The 17,255-nt window shown below is 37.4% G+C and overlaps 1 non-coding gene and 3 pseudogenes across 1 annotated transcript; 3 read left to right on the forward strand and 1 right to left on the reverse strand.

Annotated features, from left to right (window-relative positions):
• Positions 1 to 1,596: 1,596 nt before the first annotated feature.
• Positions 1,597 to 3,406, forward strand: LOC126409798 (cytochrome f-like; annotated as a pseudogene).
• Positions 3,407 to 7,259: 3,853 nt separating this feature from the next.
• TRNAW-CCA (transfer RNA tryptophan (anticodon CCA)) lies at positions 7,260 to 7,333 on the reverse strand. The gene has a single exon. It is a non-coding gene; the product is annotated as a tRNA-Trp (tRNA).
• Positions 7,334 to 12,824: 5,491 nt separating this feature from the next.
• Positions 12,825 to 14,989, forward strand: LOC126409795 (photosystem II CP47 reaction center protein-like; annotated as a pseudogene).
• Positions 14,777 to 17,160, forward strand: LOC126409764 (cytochrome b6-like; annotated as a pseudogene).
• Positions 17,161 to 17,255: the final 95 nt, after the last annotated feature.

Below are 17,255 nucleotides of genomic sequence, written 5' to 3' on the forward strand. Positions count from 1 at the left end.
ATCTAATCTAGTATGAATTGGCGATCAGAACATATATGGATAGAACTTATAACGGGTTCTAGAAAAATAAGTAACTTCTGCTGGGCCTGTATCCTTTTTTTAGGTTCACTAGGATTTTTATTGGTTGGAACTTCCAGTTATTTTGGTAGGAATCTGATATCCTTATTCCCATCTCAGCAAATCGTTTTTTTTCCACAAGGGATCGTAATGTGTTTCTACGGTATCGCGGGTCTATTCATTAGCTCCTATTTGTGGTGCACAATTTTGTGGAGTGTAGGTAGCGGTTATGACAAATTCGATAGAAAAGAAGGAATAGTGTGTATTTTTCGTTGGGGATTTCCTGGAAGAAATCGTCGCATCTTCTTTCGATTCCGTATAAGAGATATCCGTTCGATCAGAATAGAAGTGAAAGAGGGTCTTTTTCCTCGCCGTGTCCTTTATATGGAAATTGGGGGCCGGGGAGACATTCCATTGACGCGTACCGATGAGAATTTAACTCCACGAGAAATTGAACAAAAAGCTGCCGAATCGGCCTATTTTTTGCGCGTACCAATTGAAGTATTTTGAAATGAAACAAAGAAATCGAGGAATGAGTGCTCCTCGTCACGAGGGAGAGGGAGGGAACCCAAGAATCCCTTTTTCTTTTTTTCTTTTAATATAACTATAACTGATGTTTCGCTCCTTTGATGAAAACATTTAGTTAAATCCTATTTCCCACATCCCGATGGAAATACCATGTCCTGCGTACCATGGAGCAGGTGGACTTATGGAACAATCATACCATGAAGTGATTTTAGTCCATCAAAACTATTTTTCATGCGTATGAAATTCCACTGAATTCTTTCATTTTCATATTATAACAAGTTTCATAAGTATGTATTCATCACATATATAGGTCAGAGTACAGAATCCATATTTAGGATTTTAGGACCAATATTTCGAATCAATACATTACATTATATATAGATGAAGATAAGAATAGATGAAGATAAGATGGATCATACCCAGTAAATTATCCCTCTTTTGTCACCTTTCTTTTTATTCATCTTTCTTAATGCTTGTTTCTTGATGACCAAACAATTGGATTTTAGAACCACTCCCGTTTTGCCGACTATTTCGGATTTCATCATCGGTATTTTTCAGAATTATCCCTCGATTATTCCTGGGATGTGGATAATCAGTGAAACAATTCGAAATAATTGATTGATATAACAAAAGAGTTTTTCTCGAAATACGAATAATATTCATGTTTGTTACTTCAAGTGCTTCTTTCTGGCATTCATCAAAAGACCAAATGAACATGCAATTGATCCGAATTTGACCGATTGAGATGTCTGGGGCCACTATTTCATTACCTCCGCATTCGAAATAAATAACCCTTATTCCATTTCTGGAGACAAGGACTAAACAAATTACACAATGGAAAATAGATCCATAGGTTCCATACCTCGTTATAGAACTCGTGCTTCATACATCATACAAATATCAGACATAGTCAACAAATGAATCAGGTTCATTAACAATTCACGGATTGGAAGTGACGAAAAAGAAAGCATTGAATCCCCTACCATATCTTGCATCTATCGTATTCTGCCTTGGGGAATTTCTCTCTCATTTAATAAAAGTATGGAACCTTGGGTGACTAATTGGTGGAATACCAGCCAATCCGAAACTTTTTTGAATGATATTCAAGAAAAGAACATTCTAGAAGGATTCATCAAATTAGAAGAACTTTTCTTGTTGGACGAAATGATAAAGGAGTATCCGGAGACACATATACAAAAGCTTCGTATAGGAATCCACAAAGAAACGATACAATTGGTAAGAATGCACAATCAAGATCATATACATATTATTTTGCATTTCTCGACAAATATAACCTGTTTCGCTATTCTAAGTGCTTATTCTATTCTGGGTAATGAAGAACTTATCACTCTGAATTCTTGGGTTCAGGAATTCCTCTATAACTTAAGCGACACAATAAAAGCTTTTTCCATTCTCTTATTAACCGATTTATGTATTGGATTCCATTCGCCCCACGCTTGGGAACTAATGATTGGTTCGTTCTACAAAGATTTTGGATTTGTTCAGAATGATAAAATTATATCCGGTCTCGTTTCTACCTTTCCGGTCATTCTAGATACAATTTTGAAATATTGGATCTTTCATTATTTAAACCGTGTATCTCCTTCACTTGTAGTGATTTATCATTCACTGAATGAGTGAAGAACTGATTTAATCTGATAACATAAAGAAAATTGTAATGTCACTTTGTATATAAACAAACCATTCAAAATCTTACTCATTCTTTATGCTTTGACTCGTCGAGGGGATTAGATTACTTCTGTATTCCATACAATGGCAGAATCGGGGATAGGGAACTATACTGACTCCCTACCTAATTTATTGTAGAAATTTCCGGGATCAATGATTAGACCATGCAAAAAAATAGAAATACTTTTTCTTGGGTAAAGGAACAGATGACTCGATGCATTTCTGTATCGATGATGATATATGTAATGACTCGGGCATCTATTTCAAATGCATATCCCATTTTTGCGCAGCAGAGTTATGAAAATCCGCGAGAAGCAACTGGGCGTATTGTATGCGCTAATTGCCACCTGGCTAACAAGCCCGTGGATATTGAGGTTCCACAAGCTGTGCTTCCTGATACTGTATTTGAGGCAGTTGTTAGAATCCCCTACGATATGCAACTGAAACAGGTTCTTGCTAATGGTAAAAAGGGAGGTTTGAATGTAGGGGCTGTTCTCATTTTACCCGAAGGATTTGAATTAGCTCCCCCCGATCGTATTTCTCCCGAGATGAAAGAAAAGATGGGTAATCTGTCTTTTCAGAGTTATCGTCCTAATAAAAAAAACATTCTTGTGGTGGGCCCTGTTCCTGGTCAGAAATATAGTGAAATCGTCTTTCCCATCCTTTCTCCAGATCCCGCTACTAAGAAAGAGGTTCACTTCTTAAAATATCCTATATATGTAGGTGGGAACAGGGGAAGGGGTCAGATTTATCCTGATGGGAGCAAGAGTAACAATACAGTCTATAATGCTTCAGCAGCAGGGATAGTAAGTAAAATAGTACGTAAAGAAAAGAAAGGTGGATATGAAATAACCATATCTGATGCATCGAATGGACACGAAACGGTTGATATTATACCTCCAGGACCAGAACTTCTTGTTTCTGAAGGTGAATACATCAAGCTTGATCAGCCATTAACAAGTAATCCCAATGTAGGTGGTTTTGGTCAAGGCGATGCAGAAATAGTACTTCAAGATCCATTGCGTATCCAAGGCCTTTTGTTCTTCTTAGCATCTGTTATTCTGGCGCAAATCTTTTTGGTTCTTAAAAGAAACAATTTGAGAAGGTTCAATTAGCCGAAATGAATTTCTAGATCCACGGATTCCTCAACATAGAGCTGGTAAAAAGCTGAATTTTTTTTGATCGCAATTATATTATGTGTATGCGCGGTCAAAAATCATGGAAAGCCCCTTTTTGCTTGCTTTTTATTATACTATTTCGAGATATCGGAGATGACTTGTATTCCAGATTAGAAAATAGCAATAGTATGGAATTGCAAAAGAAGATGATTGGATCAAAATTTACAAAATTTAGTTTAGTGTGATTATGCCAGGTTTCTTATTGCCACATGGTAAATGGCACGTAATGCCTCAATACTTTTAGATTCTATATCTAATAAACGCATAAGTGGGAAGCAGGGGTAGAAAGCAGGATAAATGAAGAAAAAAGGAAGGCTCCAGGAAAGATTACTCGTCTCCCAAATCTTCTTTCTACAAAGAAAGAAAAGTAATTTTCCGCTCTTTCGTTGCGTCGAAATAATAAAGGTTCTGGGTCTCATTCGTCAAATCAAATAAATATGAATTGCGGGTTTATCGGAACCTCTTTGAATTCATAAGAAAGAAGAGAAGTATGGGGGATAAAAAAGAGGGGCAAGAGAAACTCCATTGAGCAAATGGAATTTTTGCAATGAACTTATAATTTTCAATGAACTTATAAAAAGAAAAAAGACTCGCTTAAAAGATTTTTCATGTTCTAATTCCGGGTCAAAAGTGGAAATCTTGGGTTTTCGGGCATATCAAAATCCTTATTAATTTGATTATCTTATTATACCTTATTATCTGATCTCATCACTCACATCAAAGTGACAGTTCAAACTTTATTTTTCTATAGTTTCCTAGTTTCCAATTAGTTTAGTATAGGAATGATTTGTAAGGTGTTTCATCTGTAGAAATCCATATTATTTATGTCATTCAAAAGATCCTTCTTTCTTTACTTTATTCTTACTTCGGAAAGTCCACACTATATCTATAGATACTATGAATCAATCAGTGGATTCAACATTTCAAAACATTATAAAAATTAAGGAATGTAGTAATTTCATCGGGGCCAATCAACCATTTTTCATTTAGAAAAATCTAATACATGTATATATTATGATTGTGTTGACTGGATGAATTTCCACCTCTTATGGAATGGGTCAAGGTCTTGGTCGAAGAGTAAGAACTCAACAGGACCTCAAATCCATATAAGGAGGGGTCAGGTCCTGTTGAGTTCTTACTCTTTCATGTCTACAGTACGGTTCATCCGATTATTACAGGGATGATCCCAATCCGGAATATGATCCGTAGAAGAAAACGCCGATTAAACCGATCACAAGAATACCAGTTACAGTACCTATCAGCCAAAGAGGAATCCTTCCAGTAGTATCGGCCATTTACCTCACTTCCCTCCCCATTTCATCAAGTGGTCATGCTATAGACATAAACAGTCATGGATAGTTATGGGTATGATATCCTTCCGAATGAGATAAGAGAATTTCCTTTCTTTCTCTCAATTGAAGAAATAATTGGAAAATAAAACAGCAAGTACAAAATGAGTAATAACCCCCAGTAGAGACTGGTACGATTCAATTCAACGTTTTGTTCGTTCGGATTTGATTGTGTCGTAGCTCTATAATTAATTCGGATTAGATTGATTTATTTTATCGTTGGATGAACTGCATTGCTGATATTGACCCCAAGAAAAAAACGGTAGGTACAGCTAGTCCGTGAACAGCCAACCATCTCACTGTGAAAATTGGATAGGTTCTATCTATGGTCATTAAGGCCTCCTAAAAGGATCGACTAAATTCATCGAGTTGTTCCAATGAATCGAAACGGCCAGTTATTAATGGAATCCCTTGTCTGCTTTCTGTGAAATATTCGTTGGGTCGAGGGCTTCCAAACACGTCGTAAGCTAAACCCGTGCTGACGAATGACCAACCTGCAATGAATAGGGAAGGTATAGTAATGCTATGAATAACCCAGTATCGAATACTGGTAATAATATCAGCAAAAGCGCGTTCTCCCGTACTTCCAGACATGCTGAGCTCCAATATTACAGTCAAAGGGGGATCGATTTCGTGAAAGATAGAGATCAGTAAATGGAGAAATACTGATATCCAATCTTTGTGAGATCGTCAATATTGTACCAAGGGTGTATTTAGAGTATACCGAATCAGTATAGCTATCTTTCCTCTGACACAGCAATGTTGTTTCAATCAGCATCGAAAAAAAATAGTACAGAATTCCTTTCTTCCTTTCTTGTTCCTTGTATAGGCCTAAGCAGGTGTCATTCAATAGAATAGAAAATTACTTGTAATATAATGTTTTACCGGTTTTGGGATAGGCTGAAGATCTTGGTAAAGGTGACTCGATGGCTTTTATTTTTTATTTATATTTAATTAATCTATCTTATCTAATAATTCATGAATGAAATTATCATATTCCCACAATTGAATGCAAATCTGGAAAGGAGTTTTCGTGGTTGTAGAAGTAGAAAAAGGTATTTTCGTTCTAACCCCTTCCAATAAGAGGGGTTGTTTGGACAGTACAATAGCAAATAGTATTCGATAAGGGAAAGTGAACATAGTTGGAGCAGTCAAAATTCATGATGCAACTATAATGGATTGAACTAATCTGGTTTTTCATTAGATTGTTTCATTAGGTTCAATTCAAGGGTTCCACCTACAAGAAGATAGGACTACATCATGTGAAAAGACAAAAAATGTGGAACCCAGAACAACAAAATAATTGTAATTGCTAATCTTGGAATCGAGTTGTATCTGAAATAACGCTTTTTATTTCTTTGCTTTGAGAAGTCGTGGGATACTTTTTTTCTTCTTTTTTCTTCTTTTGAGATATCTTATATTATATTAATATTAAAATATTAAGTTATATTAAGTAAGTGAAATAAGAAAGAGTCGTTATCGGTTCGTTCCAAACGGATCCAATTGAAAAGGAAAGCAATGATCCAAGTTGGAATGATTTTAAAATCCAATTCTTCTTTCTATCCATAGTTTTCCATGAAAGAGAATTTCATTTGTGAATGAAGTTACAAGACAGAGTTCGTATTACTATACGAGTTGTTCAATCAATTTGTTGATTCGGAATCACGAGATCAGTAGATGTCACAGACGAGGAATTCATAAGGAATTCATAGTAAGGTAAATTTACTATTGATTTTTCCTTCGTCACATCACGTTTGTTAGTCCTGTTTATAATGAAATGACTGAGAAATCAAAAGAAACAAATTAATTAGGACTAACTCTTTCAATTTGGATTTTTTCTTATCATCGTAGCTCGGTATCTCGCAAAACGGAACTTAGGCAAGTGCTTTATAACATATGTATAAAAGAACGTATCTCATTTAGTTCCTTCATGCCTACTATAGCTAGTTATTTCGGTTTTCTACTGACTGCTTCAACTATAACCCAGCTCTATTTATTGGTCTGAGCAAGATACGACTTATTTGAAATTAATTGAATGAACATCAATCAGAAAATGAGAATTTTAAATTCAGATTTCTGTAAGATTCCATTCCAGGTATTCTATGGTTTTGACTTCCAGCATCAATTGAAAATTCGTGGACGTTGAGATTACTGGGTGATGCAGATTATTATTTGGATTAGAGATAGATATTACCTTTTCTCCCCTTTCAAACAAGACAACAAATCGAAATGATTGAAGTTTTTTTATTTGGAATCGTGTTAGGTCTAATTCCTATTACTTTAGCCGGATTGTTTGTAACTGCATATTTACAATACAGACGCGGCGATCAGTTGGACTTTTGATTGAGTAAGATTTCTTTTTTCTTGTCATTGACCTCCTATCCTTGACCTCAGGAGGTCAAATTGATTCGATTGATGTTCGCAATTCAAGTTAATGTGATTCGATACAAAGTAGCATCACGCTCTGTAGGATTTGAACCTACGACATCGGGTTTTGGAGACCCGCGTTCTACCAAACTGAACTAAGAGCGCTTTATCACGACAGAGATAATCTTTTCCCATACTTCTTAGCTTGCATATAGTATCATTAAATGATACTAATGATCATGCCATCCCCAATTTCAATTGATCCATGTTACTGCCTGTAGATAAGTATAGGTAGGGATGACAGGATTTGAACCGTGACATTTTGTACCCAAACAACGCGCTACCAAACTGCGCTACATCCTTTCATTGTTGTACAGTGTCATTGTAGAGATCCCTGTCTTCTTTTCACACCGTTATTTCCTTTAATATATCTATATACATTTCTCTTGCCATTTTTTCTTTTTGGTCTCATAACATAAATAAAGAGTTAGAATTATGTATATATGAATCCAAGGTGAATACAACGTATAAAGAATGAGTATTTATATGTCAAGAACAAAAAAAATAACGGAACGGGGCACTTACTTTTCTTTTATTCAGGGGCAGGAGTATTCATCTACTGGATCGTTGTACATATCCATTTTAGTTAATTAAGGATTCCGCACACAATACAAGTGATCCAACTATATATAATATATCTGATCATATATGTGTTAATAAAGAAGGAGGATTTTCAATGCGAGATATCAAAACATACCTTTCCGTAGCGCCTGTGCTAACTACTCTATGGTTCGGTTCTTTAGCAGGTCTATTGATAGAGATCAATCGTTTATTCCCAGATGCGTTGACATTCCCTTTTTTTCATTCTAGTTATCGGTGTGGTATTATCGATGTGGTAGAAGATGTTGGCTAACAATAGCAATAATTCTCTGTTTGTTAATAGCCCTGTCCTCCCTTCACTTTTGTTGAGTAGGGAATAGAAAGATAAAAGTGAATTAAACTCAGCAAACTCGGATTCGGGGTAGAAGAATAGAGGGAGAACAGAATAGAATGTGGATCTAGGCTTGGATATTCAAGATTAGATAGATACTTAATTAAGTGATACTGAATAAATACTGAGATTAGGAATAGTAATTGAATTGTAGTAATAGTTGTATTACGTATTACTCTATTCTATTGATTACAACTTGCAACGAATCTTTCATAATTAGATTTCCAGTTAGCAACTTCTATTTTTTTCCTTTCTCCTTTCTTCTTCTTCGGATTGAAGAAGAGAAGAAGAGTTGGGGGAATCCAAAATACAAAGGAGGTTTATGCCAAGGGTAAAATCCCAGAGTTACGGTTATTTTGGAATGTACCAGTTGTGTCCGAAATGGTGCCGATAAGAAGAAGGAATCACGGGCATTTCCAGATATATTACTCAAAGATCGACACATAACCTGGTCGATTGGAATTGAAGAATTCTGTCCCTATTGTTACAACATACGATTCACGGGGAGATAAGAAATAGATTGAATGCGGTGTTGCCTTGCGTGTGCCAATTTTAAGGACGGGAAGGAATTACATATACATATCTAGGAGCAAATAAATGCCATTTCGGGCGGATCCGAGATGAATGAGAATGGTATTTTAGAGAAGAATGGTATTTTAGAGATAAGGAATAACCATGGAGAATTCAGCGACCTTTCGTAATCCAAGCGATCTTTTCGTAGGCGTTTGCCCCAATTGGGTTGGGGGATCGAATTGATTATAGAACATGAGTTTAATTAGTCGATTTATTAGTGAACAAGGAAATATTACCTAGGCGAGTGAATAGATTGACCTTGAAACAACACGATTATTACTATTGCTATAAAACAGCTCGTATTTTATCTTTGTTACCTTTTCTTATAATGAGAACAATTTGAGAGAGCCGAGTCGATTTCTAGAATACCGGCACTAGAACCAGAAAAAATAGAATAGGACCACTCTTCAATCGAATCAGAACTCAATCATAACTCAATTGATGTGATACTTTGTTCGTAAGATCCGGAGCTCATATTCAATTGTCGTGTCGGAAGAAAAAGAAAGAATGGGGGAAGAGACCATTTCTTTATTGAATGGGTTCGTTCATTCCTACTACATTTTATTTTCCTTTACATTGCTATTTTGACTCTACCTTCCGGGGTCATTCTCCGGGAAACTCTGTTTCATTTCAATTATTCCGTCGGACTCCTCCCGATCAATCTCCTTATTTAAGGATATCATTGGAATCATGTAAAGGCAATTCCTATTTGATATAGCTATTTGTGCAAGTATTTTACGATTAAGAAGGAGCTGCTTCTTGCGCAGATCGTGTATTAATCGACTATAGGGTACCCATTCTCGCGGGTTACTGCATTTATCCGAGTGATCCACAACGACGAAAATCTCGCTTTTGCCTTCCTCTACCCTATGGCTGGAACCAAAGCCCTTATTTTCTGTTGAGTAGCAGTTCGAGTAAGTCTTGAATGAGCTCCTCGAAAGCTTGATGCAATAAACGAATTTTCCTTCGACGCCTCCGCGCAATATATCCACGTCTAACTCTTGTCATAGTTTAAATGGACTTTGATGAATAAGATTTTCATGAATAACTAATTGATTTTCATTTCTTTTCTTTCAGTCATTCTTTTTCCTTCTCTTGGTCTAAGCAAACGGATTCTTCCGGTGTATAAATAAAATTCCGATGGCTTTCTTTTGCTACTATAACCTTCCCAACCACGATTTGTTATTTCTTACAGGCAGTTCATTTCCCCATGAATAATAGTGGGTTCCATCGTTTCTATGGTTACTTCTTAAACGGCGAGGTCCTATCTATACACCGGAGCCCTTTCCTCATTTAATCAATGTTATTGGTAACTTGTACAGTTCACACCATTTGGCTCTACCCATGAATTAGCCAGTAATAGGTCTTTTCACAACGAGATCTATCCATACAGTGACGGTATTTAATTATGAAGGTTGGCTAGGTAGCTGACCCTATCAGTCCGTTCTTTCATAAGTAAGAGCACCAATATAACTTTATGCTTTTTAAATACTATTTCCCCGCTTAATGGATAACCATTCGCTACCAATGAGGAATCGCTTTTCATCCCAAATTCAAATCAAGGCGATTGGATTTGCACCAATGGAACCATAAATTCCATACACATAGAGGTATATGATAGATTAGATCTTTTTAAAATGTAGTTCTTCCATTCTACCCATTCATTTCATTGGCACTGGTCATTGATACTGGAAAATGGTTTAGTTTAGGTCACAGTTCATGATCTGAACGAGTCACACATACACCCTAGTACATGTTCCTCTACGCTGAGGGCATCCTCGAAGAGCAGGAGATTTCGTGACATTTCTCATTGGCTGTCTTGTGTTTCTAATAAGTTGTTTAATAGTTGGCATGCTGAATCGTATATAGAATCGGTTGGTTTAGATCGATCCTAACCTGATGATTATGAATTACTTTCATTTGAGTTGAAGATTCTACTTCGAACCATGGTTCGAAGTAGAATTACCGATTTACACAAATCCGCGCTATTTTCGACTGCTACAAGATCAACAATGCCATGAGCTTGGGCTTCTGTTGCTGACATAAAACATCCCTTTCCATGTCTTCAGATACAACCCATAAAGGTTTGCCCGTTCTTTGTACATAAACTCTTGTTAGTATTTCGCGAAGTTTCAACAGTTCTTCCGCTTCCAGGATAATTCTCCTGCTTGTGCCTCATAAAAGAACTAGCAGGTTGGTGGATCATAACCCTGATTATAATATGTCATAATGAACGATTCCTCTATCTCGCAAATGGAGCGAAAAGAATAAATAAAATAAAAAAGATAGAAAACCGTACAGGCAATTTTGCACATTGCATACGGCTCCGCAATGGAATCTACTCTTCTCTTACATCAAAGAAAGAGACAAATAGATCTATCAGATCCAAATCGTTGGATGATCCATTTACCACCCTTCTCCTCGTAGGAACAAAAAATACTATGATGGTTCCGTTGCTTTAGATAATATATTCATCTCTCTTCTATGATTCAGCAATCCCAAAGTTTCTTTCTGGTCTGAGTCTGATTAAATAAGAAAATGATAAGGAAAATGATCCCTTTCTTTTCATGCTTAGAAATATTCAGACTCATGTTGTGTAAGGAAAAGGGGTTGTTTGTGACGCTGAAATGGACCCCGATAAATAACATAGGAATAAGATCAATCGGGACTAACCTTTTGTTTCATACTACTATCTCGATACATAATCATGTTATGAAGAAGCAATAATGATTTGCTCATATCGAACTAAACGTGCCATGCTATTATTACTTATATATTCCATATGGCGAAGGCATAGTCTTATTTTTTCTTCAAGTCAAATAAAAACTCATTGGCGCCGAGCGTGAGGGAATGCTAGACGTTTGGTAAATTCTCCTCCGACCAGGATGAAAGATCCATCGAAGCGGCTAATCCCATGCATATTGTATGTACGTCTGGTGGAACAATTTGCATAGCATCATAAATAGCTATTCCCGGTATTACCCATCCGCCGGGAGAATTTATAAACAAATAGAGATCCCTGGTATTATCTTCCATACTGAGATATACCATGAGACCAACAAGTTGATTCGAGATCTCGCTATCAACGCCTTGGCCTAAAAAAGTAATCTTTCTCGATGAAGTCGGTTGATTAGGAAAAATTGTATCCCGCAGAACCGTACACGCACCTTTCGATACATACGGTTCAAAAAAGTTCGAAAAAAAATAATCAATGTGTCGATTCCAGACCTATTCTTTTGAGTTTAGGCGTTTTCCTGACGAAGGGGTTTATTTTCATTTGCATTTTCCACAAAAATTAGTTTTGGTTTGCCCTCCTAACCTACAAAAAAGAATTCACTGAACATCTTTTTATTGATGTATTCTTTTGATTGATGTATTGTTTCATCGAGATCCAAATCGCGATGCCATTTTCTTGTTCCTGAATGGGCCTCTTCACTTATTTTAGGTTTATGCTCTACTCCGGGTAAAGATTCGCCCGAATTCCATTTGCACATATAGGACAAATGACCCCAGTACCACTTATTTTTTCTTACGACTTTTTATGCCTTCCACCAACCAAGTATTCGATGTATTCATCACATTTATATTATTAGTGGTTTGAGATCACTCCTATGGTCTTATTTCTGATAGATGATAGAAGTTGTAATCAATATTACCCATTTGGTATTTTCTGAACGGAGCCTGGATACTTCATTTTATTGTTCCAAGTCAACCATAGATTATTCTAATTGATAAGATAATATTTATCTTTCAAACGAATTGATCCATTTGCACATTTCACGCTCCGAATTATTGAATTGATTTGATGATTCAATCAATCTTTCTTAGGCGAAAGAGAGTATATCTCGATCAGGGGAGAGAACGGGGAAATCCCATATGACCCAATATGTCCGACAAGTCGCACTATATGTCAACCCAAACTGCATCTTCCTCTCCAGGACTCCGAAAAGGGACTTTTGGAACACCAATGGGCATTACATTAAAGAAAACGGGGTTAAGTACTATACTTCACTTTGATGTGGAAACGTAACAATGGGTTTATTGTCCTCATAATATTTTGTTTATCATATTTTATACATAGATTGGAAGACTCATGTAGGAAGACAGAATGAAAAAAAGAAAATTCTTAGGGACGGAGCGGATCCTTCGAATGATGAACAAGTATCTAATGGATTCACTTAAAAAAATGGGACCAATCCCCCCATTGCGTATTGGTACTTATCGGGTATAAAATAAATCTGCTTCTCTTTGTTCCTGCGAACAGAACGGAATTGTTCCATTATTACTATCACCTGCGGCACGTAATAAATGTGAACCCTTGCACCGAGATAATCACTGAATGAGGTCCATAGCATAGTCTTTTCCAATGTGACAAAGTTACATAGTGTCTATTTTTCTTTGATGAAGGGGTATTTCCATGGGTTTGCCTTGGTATCGTGTTCATACTGTCGTATTGAATGATCCTGGTCGCTTGCTTTCTGTCCATATAATGCATACAGCTCTAGTTTCTGGTTGGGCCGGTTCTATGGCTCTATACGAATTAGCTGTTTTTGATCCCTCTGATCCCGTTCTTGATCCAATGTGGCGACAAGGTATGTTCGTTATACCCTTCATGACTCGTTTAGGAATAACCAATTCATGGGGCGGTTGGAGTATTACAGGAGGAACTGTAACCAATCCGGGTATTTGGAGTTACGAAGGTGTTGCCGGGGCACACATTGTGTTTTCTGGCTTGTGCTTCTTGGCAGCTATCTGGCATTGGGTGTATTGGGATCTAGAAATATTCTGTGATGAACGTACGGGAAAACCCTCTTTGGATTTGCCCAAGATCTTTGGAATTCATTTATTTTATCTGGGGTGGCTTGCTTTGGGTTTGGTGCATTTCATGTAACAGGTTTGTATGGCCCTGGAATATGGGTGTCTGATCCTTATGGGCTAACCGGAAAAGTGCAACCTGTAAGTCCTTCATGGGGCGCGGAGGGTTTTGATCCTTTTGTTCCGGGGGGATAGCTTCTCATCATATTGCAGCGGGCACCTTGGGAATATTAGCGGGTCTATTCCATCTTAGTGTTCGCCCGCCCCAACGTCTATACAAAGCATTACGTATGGGCAATATTGAAACTGTGCTTTCCAGTAGTATCGCTGCTGTGTTTTTTGCAGCTTTCGTTGTTGCTGGAACTATGTGGTATGGTTCAGCGACTACTCCGATCGAATTATTTGGTCCTACTCGTTATCAGTGGGATCAGGGATATTTCCAGCAAGAAATATATCGAAGAGTTAACGCCGGGCTAGCTGAAAATCTGAGTTTATCGGAATCTTGGTCTAAAATTCCCGATAAACTAGCTTTTTATGATTATATCGGTAATAATCCGGCGAAAGGAGGATTGTTCAGAGCCGGCTCAATGGACAACGGGGATGGAATAGCTGTTGGGTGGTTAGGACACCCTGTCTTTAGAGATAAAGAGGGGCATGAACTTTTTGTACGTCGTATGCCTACCTTCTTTGAAACATTTCCGGTAGTTTTGGTAGATGGAGACGGAATTGTGAGAGCCGATGTTCCTTTTAGAAGGGCAGAATCCAAGTATAGTGTCGAACAAGTGGGTGTAACTGTTGAGTTCTATGGTGGTGAACTCGATGGAGTCAGTTATAATGATCCTGCTACTGTGAAAAAATATGCTAGACGTGCCCAATTGGGTGAAATTTTTGAATTGGATCGCGCTACTTTGAAATCCGATGGTGTTTTCGTAGTAGTCCAAGGGTTGGTTCACTTTTGGACATGCTTCGTTTGCTTTGCTTTTCTTTTTCGGCCACATTTGGCATGGTGCTAGAACCTTGTTCAGAGATGTTTTTGCTGGTATCGACCCAGATTTAGATGCTCAAGTGGAATTTGGAACCTTCCAAAAACTGGGGGATCCAACTACAAGGAGACAAGTAGTCTGATACAACATTTCTTTCATATGTCTAGCCTATGTTTCATATAGGGTACTGGAGAAATATTAATTCGAATCATCACCTATTACTCTTGACCTTTACTTGTCTGGGAAATGATCCCAAATGAACAGGTATGGAAGCTATAATTGTAAAACACGATCGAATCTATGGAAGCATTGGTTTATACATTCCTGTTGGTCTCGACTCTGGGGATAATATTTTTTGCTATCTTTTTTCGAGAACCGCCTAAGGTTCCAAATAAAAAGATGAAATGATTTTTCATTATCTCAATTGAAATGATGACCCTCCGATGAGGAGGGTCATCATTTCAACTAGTCCCGTGTTCCTCAAATGGATCTCTTAGTTGTTGAGAGGGTTGCCCAAAGGCGGTATATAAGGCATACCCCGTAAAGCTTACAAGTAAACCAGATATGAAGATGGCGACTAGAGTTGCAGTTTCCATTATTAAGTGATTTCAAGACCACGATGGATCTACGATAAGATAGTTTATTTACAACGGAATCGTATACAAAGTCAACAGATCTCAAACAATGCACGGAATAGGATTTATGGCTACACAAACCATTGAGGGTAGTTCCAGATCTGGGCCAAGACGGACTATTGTAGGCGATTTATTAAAACCATTGAATTCGGAATATGGTAAAGTAGCCCCTGGATGGGGAACTACACCCCTTATGGGTGTCGCAATGGCTCTATTTGCAGTATTCCTATCTATTATTTTGGAGATTTATAATTCTTCCGTTTTACTGGATGGTATTTCATTAAGTTAGGTCCAGAAGAACGGATAAGTCCTAACTTTCAATAAAAAAAGAATCACTTAGGATTCGGATTTCTAGGTCATCTCATTCTGTTTGGTAGTTCGACCGCGGAATTCTTTTGTTTCGGTATTTCCGGAATATGAGTGTGTGACTTGTTATACCTATTGATAGTACAGAGAATAAGTCTGTCATCTCATCGAGAGAGATGGTTCTAGCCCGTCAGATAGTCAGTCTAGTATCTGGAGCACGGACTATATGGAATAGATTAAGAACTATTTAAACTATGATTCATACCTACTATTCATACCTCGTGACCGGCCTCCAACTACTATTATTTTTTCAATTAACTTTTCAATGAGGCGTTTCAGAAATCGAACCACCTTTTTCCTTCAGAATCATGCTTAGTTTGAGCTGAGCGAGGGACAGGACAAATATTTCTATGGATTCTTAGTTATTATATCTGTTCATTGAATAAGTGAAGTGATGATCAAACGAAAGGGTTCCTACTCAGAGAACTCTTTGGTTCTGTTTTGTTCTTTGTTGAATCATCGTGGTTCTAGTAGGAATCTGAGGTTTCAATTGATTCATAGGGTCTCAACAAGATAATTCCTATCAATAGTAAATTCGTATGTATTACGTATAAACAAAATAAAATAGGGTAAGAGAACATTCAAAAGGCCTGTAACAATCAACATAGGATGAGCCAACTTGATATTTTGGCGCTATCATCACAAAGAAGAGATTTAGAGTTTTGGTTCCCTCATTTTATCTGGAAAGATTGAATCAAGTGAAGTCTCTAAAAGGTTTCAAATCTTTCTTTTCTATTGCACGTTGCAACCAGAACCAGTATTGGGGTGTTTTCGCTTGAGCCGTACGAGACGAAATTCTCATATACGGTTCTTAGAGGGGGAGTCCCTTCGCCTTCGGTTCACCTATCTCAATAAAGTATATGATTGGTTCGAGGAGCGTCTCGAGATTCAAGCGATTGCAGATGATATAACTAGTAAATATGTTCCTCCTCATGTCAATATATTTCATTGTCTAGGAGGGATCACACTTACTTGCTTTTTAGTACAAGTAGCTACGGGTTTTGCTATGACTTTTTACTATCGCCCGACCGTCACAGAAGCTTTTGCCTCTGTTCAATACATAATGACTGAAGCCAACTTCGGTTGGTTAATCCGATCAGTTCATCGATGGTCAGCAAGTATGATGGTTCTAATGATGATCCTGCACGTATTTCGTGTTTATCTCACAGGTGGTTTTAAGAAACCACGTGAATTGACTTGGGTTACGGGTGTAGTTCTGGCTGTGTTGACTGCATCCTTTGGGTAACTGGTTATTCTTTACCTTGGGACCAAATTGGGTATTGGGCAGTCAAATTGTAACTGGTGTACCTGAGGCTATCCCTATAGTGGGATCGCCCTTGGTAGAGTTATTACGCGGAAGTGCTAGCGTGGGTCAATCCACTTTGACCCGCTTTTATAGTTTACACACTTTTGTATTACCTCTTCTTACCGCCGTATTTATGTTAATGCACTTTTCAATGATACGTAAGCAAGGTATTTCAGGTCCTTTATAGAGAAGACAGAGCATAGGTATTTGTAATAGATCATATAATATATTGTTTGGGTAGGAACAAAAAAAATAGTATTTGTATTTCATTGCTATAAATATGGATTATTGAAAAGAATAAGACATGTTATTTGGATATTTCCCTTCAACCACGAAGTATTTTTTATTTGATACGAACAGTTGAAGTGGATTCTCGGAGGAGAGGATGGATTATGGGAGTGTGTGACTTGAACTATTG

Source organism: Nymphaea colorata, chromosome 2 (genome assembly GCF_008831285.2).
Source record: "Nymphaea colorata isolate Beijing-Zhang1983 chromosome 2, ASM883128v2, whole genome shotgun sequence".
NCBI classification, from domain to species: domain Eukaryota; kingdom Viridiplantae; phylum Streptophyta; class Magnoliopsida; order Nymphaeales; family Nymphaeaceae; genus Nymphaea; species Nymphaea colorata.